Here is a 7,143-nt window from a genome sequence, read left to right on the forward strand (position 1 = left end):
TTAAGATTTAAGTGAGTTTGAACGTAGTATTACAGTCGGCCATGAGCAATGGGACACAACATTTTCGAGGTGGCGAAGACATGGGGTTTTCCGGTACGACCATTTCGTGGGTGTACCGCGAATATCAGGCATCTGGTAAAACATCAAATCTCTGACAACGCTGCGACCTTCAAGAACGAGATCAATGACGACTGAAGAGAATCGCTCAACGTGACAGAAGTGCAATCATACCTTAAATTGCTCCAGATTTCGATGCTGGGCCATCAACAAGTGTCAGTATGCGAACCATTCAACGAAACATCATCGATATGGGCTTTCGGAGCCGAAGGTCCACTCGTGTACCCTTGATGACGGCACGGCACAAAGCTTTACGTCTCACCTGGTCCTGTCAACAGCGACAACGGACTGCTGACGACTGGAGACATGTTGCCTGGTCGGACGAGTCTCCTTTCAAAATGTATCGAGTGGGCGGACATGCAGGGGTATGTAGACAACTTCATGAATCCATGGAGCCTGCATGTCGGCAGGGGACTGTTCAAGCTGGTGGAGGCTCTGGAATGGTGTGGGACGTGTGCAGCTGGAGTGTAGGTACGTATAGATGGTACTGTGACAAGTGATACGTACCTAAGCGCGCTGCCTGATCACCTGCATCCATTCATGTCCACTGTGCATTCCTACAGACTTGGGCAATCACAGCAGGACAATGCGACATCCCACACTTCCAGAACTGCTGCAGAGAGGCCTTACGAACACTCTTCTGAGTTTAAACACTACTGCTGGCCACCAAACTCCCCAGACATGAACATAATTGAACATGCCTGCGATGCCTCGCAATGCGCTATTCAGAAGAGATCTCCACCCCATCGTAATCTTACGAATTCATGGACAGCTCTGCAGAATTCATGGCGTCAGTTCCCTCCAGCACACCTTCAGACAGTAGTCGAGTCCATGCCACGTCGTGTTGCGACACTTCTGCGTGCTCGCGGGGGCCCTACACGATATTAGGCAGCTGTACCAGTTCCTTCGGCCCTTCAGTGTATTTCAGTGGGTCATAATTTCCCTCCGGAAGCTCATAAAAATGTGAAAGTTATTTTAATGATTATCAGTAGCTCTGGGAGAATCAGGAGTATCGTCCGTGTATTGGCAAGTTGACGGTTGTTTCTGCACCTGAGGACCTTTGTCCGGTGTAGAGCCGCTATCGCTCGGCTCGTGTTAGTTTGTTGGTAGCCTCATAGATAGCGGTTGTGAAGCGTTAATTTTGGGCCACGTGACTATAACGAGCAAATCAGTGATTCGTTCGCAATCTCTATCTGGCTGAAACATTCCGTACAAACTTCGAGAACTGGTTGTCACTGTGAAAACATATAGGAAGAAAGACTCATTGGATACAACACAACGGGGATTCTGGAGAGAATTCAATGTGCGCGATGTAGCAACAGTGGCAACAATTTTATCGATGAGGAAGCTGAAGTAAACAGTGACAATGGTGAACATAGACCTTCACTGAGTGCTGAGGTTATCAATAATGTTCGAAGGCCTTGGGGAAATCTCAAAGAAAATCGTTGCTTTGATTGAGCCAGGAGACAGGCATTTCATATGCCACATGTCAGAGAGCTGCGAAGAAGTCAGCATTGCGACCATACAGAGATCACATGATCCAAAAATTGCAAGAAACGGATCACGTGAAATGACTGCCCTAGTGTCGACGTTTCCAGCGGTTTCTTACTCAGCGTCCAGACATTATCTCTGTAACTTGGTTTACAGATGAGGTTACGTCAACACACAAAAAAGCAGACACTGGGCTGGTGTAAACCAGTGCATGATGAAAAGGTAGGAGTGTGGTGCGCTCTGTCAGCTTTCTGGATTGCTGACCCTATTTTCTTTGATACGACAGTAGACGCTACAGTCTACACGGGCATCTTCAATACATTTGTGGAGCAGCTGGATGAAGTCTAACTAACATTATTTTCAACAACATGGAGCAATGTGTCATACATCTAAGGCTTCCATGCAACTTGTATCCAGTTTCTTTGGTGACCGAGTAGTTTGACAAAATTTGTGGTACCCGGATCACCTGACCCAGTCCCTTGGGGATTTTATTCTAGTTGGGGTAGCTCAAAAGCCGTATATACAAGAATAGACCAAGGACAACTGTATATCTCCGTGAGGCCAATACATACGAAATAAGCAACGATGGCGAGGATACATTTCATTTCACAGAACGTCGTGGAATATGTTGAGTTGCCCATCGATGCTTGTGGAGGGCAGATCCAACATTAAGTGTGAGGACTTTTTATTTATGTGTGTATTCCCACAATTGTGCAATATTATCCAGCAACATTGCAAACATATCCCATTACTGGTTGAAATGTTATGACTCATTAAAGCAGTCCAGCTTTATATGGACCAAACTTTATGTGGACCACACTGTATTGTCGTGTGTTTTCGCCCTGTTACGTCTTCAGTTGTTTAGATTACTACTATCTGTACTAAAAATGAAACATTTCTACTGGTATCTTCCATGTCGGTGTAGGTCAATATCTGTTCGGTATTTCACTGGGATATGGTAAAGATAACAATGAGGGGCTGTTTTGATTCACTGTAGTTAAATTCGTGCAGGGAATCGTTTACGTCATGAGGCTATTGTTATATTTTTTGTTTTCCATTTTTTGTATGTCTTGGAGTTCGCTGTAGTCTCTTACTTGTGTAATCGTAGTAGCAGAAACAGTGGGAGGGAACTGAAGATGAGTAAATTTATTATTTCCTGCTACCATATATTTGTCCAGGTTTCGCTAAGTCACTGAAGTCAAGTACCGGAATGGTTCCTTTGAAAAGGAAACGACCGGCTTTCTTCCTTTCGCTTCGTCTCTAATAATCTTGTCGACAGAGCGTTAAACCCTAATCTAGTTTTCTTCCTTCCTTCTTACCAGGCATCTTCCTGTGCTTGTTTTACTTCTGATAAATGGGTCTGCAGTCTGCTGGTTATTCTGAAACGTGTCTTTACGCCATGCTTTTCGTTTGTTGTTTCGCAAACCTTGTGTTTTGTGTGTGTATGTCGCACTGTGCTACATCTTGTGTTGTTATGAATGTTCGAGGCTCTCTGTTAGTACTCGGAATGTTGCTGTTATTATTTCCTATAGACACAGCTGTTTGTGAAATCGATTTCTCTGGGTTAATGCAGCACACGGTCTGAAGAGTCGCTGTCTCTTTTCAAATGGCGGAACGACTAGTGTGCACCGATTAGCGAAAGAGACGTTTAATCTGTAGTGTTTGGAGAGAGGAGTTCATAGTGAAAGTGCTTCTGTGACGTTCATGGGCTCTTTTTCATACGATGACTTGGTGGCCCAACTCGTTGAAGTTGCCGTCAACATGAATGTTCAAGTTTATTTCAACATTAACGGTGACCAAGTCTCGTCCTTTCTCCTAAGTATGCTGTGGACACTCCCGTCTACCAAGATGTAATCGGCCTCGTTCACAAGGCTCCCCGCATACATTATTGGTTTGACAAACACACAGCCACCTTATCAAAACTTCGACTGGTTCGCTAAATCACTCAAACTTAATCGCATAAAAAATGTCTGCGGCTGTTTGGACCTGCGGGTGAAACTCGGCAGTCAGCGTCCCCACAATAAGGTAGCTTTACGGCATCAATGAGCGACTTCTGCTGGATATTCTAAGTCATTAAAAAAGATAGATTCTAGTTGTTTATTACAGACAAACTGTAAAAGATAGAAACACATCAGACATGTCACTGATAGAGGAAGGTTTAAAGCTTTGATGTTGTTTGTTTGTAGCAACTTGGCGACTACACCACAAGAGAAATCATTTTATGTGTTTACGCGAAGGCAATCCATTGTTCAAGAGCGAAGTGCATTCAGCAAGACGCCGCCTCTGTACAAGCAGAGTCGGCCACGCACGTCTGATGAAAATATCGAGCGTACACGAGATGCGTGCAAACGGAGCCCTCGGAACTGCACCAGACTGGCAGGCCAGAAACTCCAGCTTTCTCCAACAACGATGTGGTGTGTTCTGAAACGACACCTGCACATGAAGCCTTACAAGACGCAGTTACTGCAGCAGTTGCGTCCCGGTGACCATAACAGTAATTACGAATTTAGCATTTCAGTTCTCCAGGATATGGCAGAGGATGCTTTTTTGGAAAGACAAATCTCTTCGGATCAACCGACGTTTCATCTGTCGAGCAAATTAACTGCCATAACGTAAGAATTTCGGGGCACAAAATCCTTTTGTCGTCGTCGAACATGAAAGAGACTAACCGAAATTGAATGTGTTTTGTGCCGTTTCTGTTCACAATGTTTATCGATCTTTCTTTTTTGCCGAGAAAACTGTGGCAGGAATGTCATACCTGGACATGCTGAGAAATTGGCTATTTCCTCTCTTCACGAAGATTCGAGTGATTTCATTTTTATACATGACGGCGCCCTGCTTCACTTTGACGTTATGGTGCAGCTTTATCTCAACAACATCATCCCAAAAGGTTGGGCTGGAAAAGGTGGACAACAAAGTCTTGTTCATTGCTTTTGGCCTTCCAGGTCACCAGACCTTACACTTGAGATAGACTCAGTCTTTGTTCTACCTACGGCAGCTACTTTTCAAGAGCTAAGAAATCGAATTTTTGAAGCTGTCGATTAAGTAAACAGGGACCTTTGATTTGTATGCGGAATGAAATGGCCTGCTGTTTCGACGCTTCTCGAACAACGCGTGGTGCTCATGTTGAGAGTATGATGTAGTGTAAGAGCGAACATAAATCTTTGGACCTTGCTCTAACCAGTGACATGCACATTGTGTTTTTCTGTTTCATAGTATGTCTGCCACAAACAATTGAAATATGCTCTTTCTTTTTGAATCATCCTGTATAAGTGGCGATCAAAAAGTTTCCGTTCGAAACCCGTTAAGTCTAGAATTGGTACAACAATCATAGAAAAACGCCGTGAGCACTGAGACAATCATCCCACCGAGGCACCAAGCTGGAGATACCCGTTTGGTGAAACACCGATACCTGACGAATGAAGAAATCCGTAACTGTCTACTGCACATCCTCGTCCTTTGTAAGTCGTTAAGGGGAGCGATCATGACCATAGGGCAGATGCTCGAGTGTCTTACACTTGAGTTAGAGTAACCTCTGCGTCACGATATTTGCGATAAGGCTACGTGCGTTATCATGAAGCAGCACGCAACTTGGCGCAACATTCCGTAACGATGGTTTTCGACAGACACGATGCCCCATACAAACTCTTCAGCCTCCGATGGATGTCTACTGGTATTTGTCCATCGGGAGCCAAAAAATGGATTAACAGCACTTTGTTCCTGTTTGTACGCATTTAGTAATAACGTCGCCATACTTTACATTCCCACATTTACCGCACGTACTGCGGAAAGACGGAATGCCACACGAATCCCTTGTCTACATGTCGGTGCTTATATACCCGCATCAGAGTCGCACTACGTTGCCTAAACACAGCAGAAATGCCTCAAACGGAAACGCTTAAACATTTTGATCGCCTCTTATAGCATGCCGTGAAGAAAGTTGCAGACGCTCTTCTTCGCGGAGTTGAGAGCGTTATCAAGACCAGAGGAGGTGTTTTATGGTTAGCGTAATATTTCGTGGTGATTAATTGTTCGTCTAGTTTGCCTATTTCGGTTATAGTCAAAACTTCTGTCTAGTCATATATTTAAACAGCTGCGACATACGTACTACTCAAATATGTAGTAAGGGTCTGTGCCATGTGTAGCAACGCCTCATGGTCAACTGAAATATATCTGAAACTATACATATAATTCGTATAAGAATACAGTGAGGTGATACAAGTCATGGGTATCTCCCGATACCATGCCGAACCTCCTTTTGCGCTGCGAAGTGCACCAACACGGCGTAGCATGGTTCAAATGGCTCTGAGCACTATGGGACTTAACAGCTGTGGTCATCAGTGCCCTAGAACTTAGAACTACTTAAACCTAACTAACCTAAGGACATTACACACATCCATGCCCAAGGCAGGATTCGAACCTGCGACCGTAGCAGTCGCACGGTTCCGGACTGCGCGCCTAGAACCGTCATGGGATATCCCCAGCAGATAATTGAGCCATACTGGCTCTATAATCATCCATAATTGCGAAAGTGTTGCCGGTGCAGGAAGTTGTGCACAAACTTATCTCTCTATTTATTATGTCCCACAAATGTTCAGTGAGATTCATGTCGGGTCATTTGGGTGGTCACATCATTCGCTCGAACTGTCCTGAAAGTTCCTCTAACCAATCGCGAACGATTGTGGCCCAGTGACGTGGCACATCGTTGTTTCGGAACATGAAGTCTATGAACAGCTGCAAGTGGTCTCCAAGTAGCCGAACATAACCATTTCCAGCCGATTATCTGTTCCGTTGGACCAGAGGATCCAGTGCATTCTATGTTAACACAGGCCACACCATTGTGGAACCACCACCGGCTTGCACAGTGCCTTGTTGACGGCTTGGGTCCTTGGCTTCTTGGTGCCTGCGCCACACTAGATCCCTACCATCAGGTGTTACCAATTGAAGACGGGACTCATGTTACTAGGCCACTTTAGCTTCTAACCGATATGGTCACGAGCCCAGTAGAAGCGGTGCAGGTGATGTCGGCTGTTAGCAAAGCCACTCGCGTCGGTCGTCTGCTGCCGTAACGCATTAACGCCAGATTTCACCGCACCGTCGTAACAGGTACGTTCATCCAACGTCCCACATTGATTTCTGCTGTTATTTCACGAGTATTGCTTGTCCGTTAGCACTGATAACTCTACGCAAACGCCGCTTCTCACGGTCGTTAAGTGAAGACTCTCGACCACTGCGTTGTCTGTGGTGAGCGGTAATGCCTGCAATTTGATATTGTCAGCACACTCTTTACAGAATGGATCTTGGAATATAGAACTTCCTAAGCATTTCCGAAATTAAGTATCCCACGCGTCTAGCTCCAACTACCATTCCGCGTTCTGAGTCTCTAAGTTCCTGTCGTGCTGTCGTAACCATGTCGGACACCTTTTGACATGAATCACCTAAGAACAAATGACAGTTCCGTCAGTGTACTGCCCTTTAGTACCTTGTGTACACGATGCTACCGTTATACGAGGGCTATCCACAAAGTACATTACG

The sequence above is a fragment of the Schistocerca americana genome, chromosome 1 (assembly GCF_021461395.2).
Source record: "Schistocerca americana isolate TAMUIC-IGC-003095 chromosome 1, iqSchAmer2.1, whole genome shotgun sequence".
Classification (NCBI taxonomy): domain Eukaryota; kingdom Metazoa; phylum Arthropoda; class Insecta; order Orthoptera; family Acrididae; genus Schistocerca; species Schistocerca americana.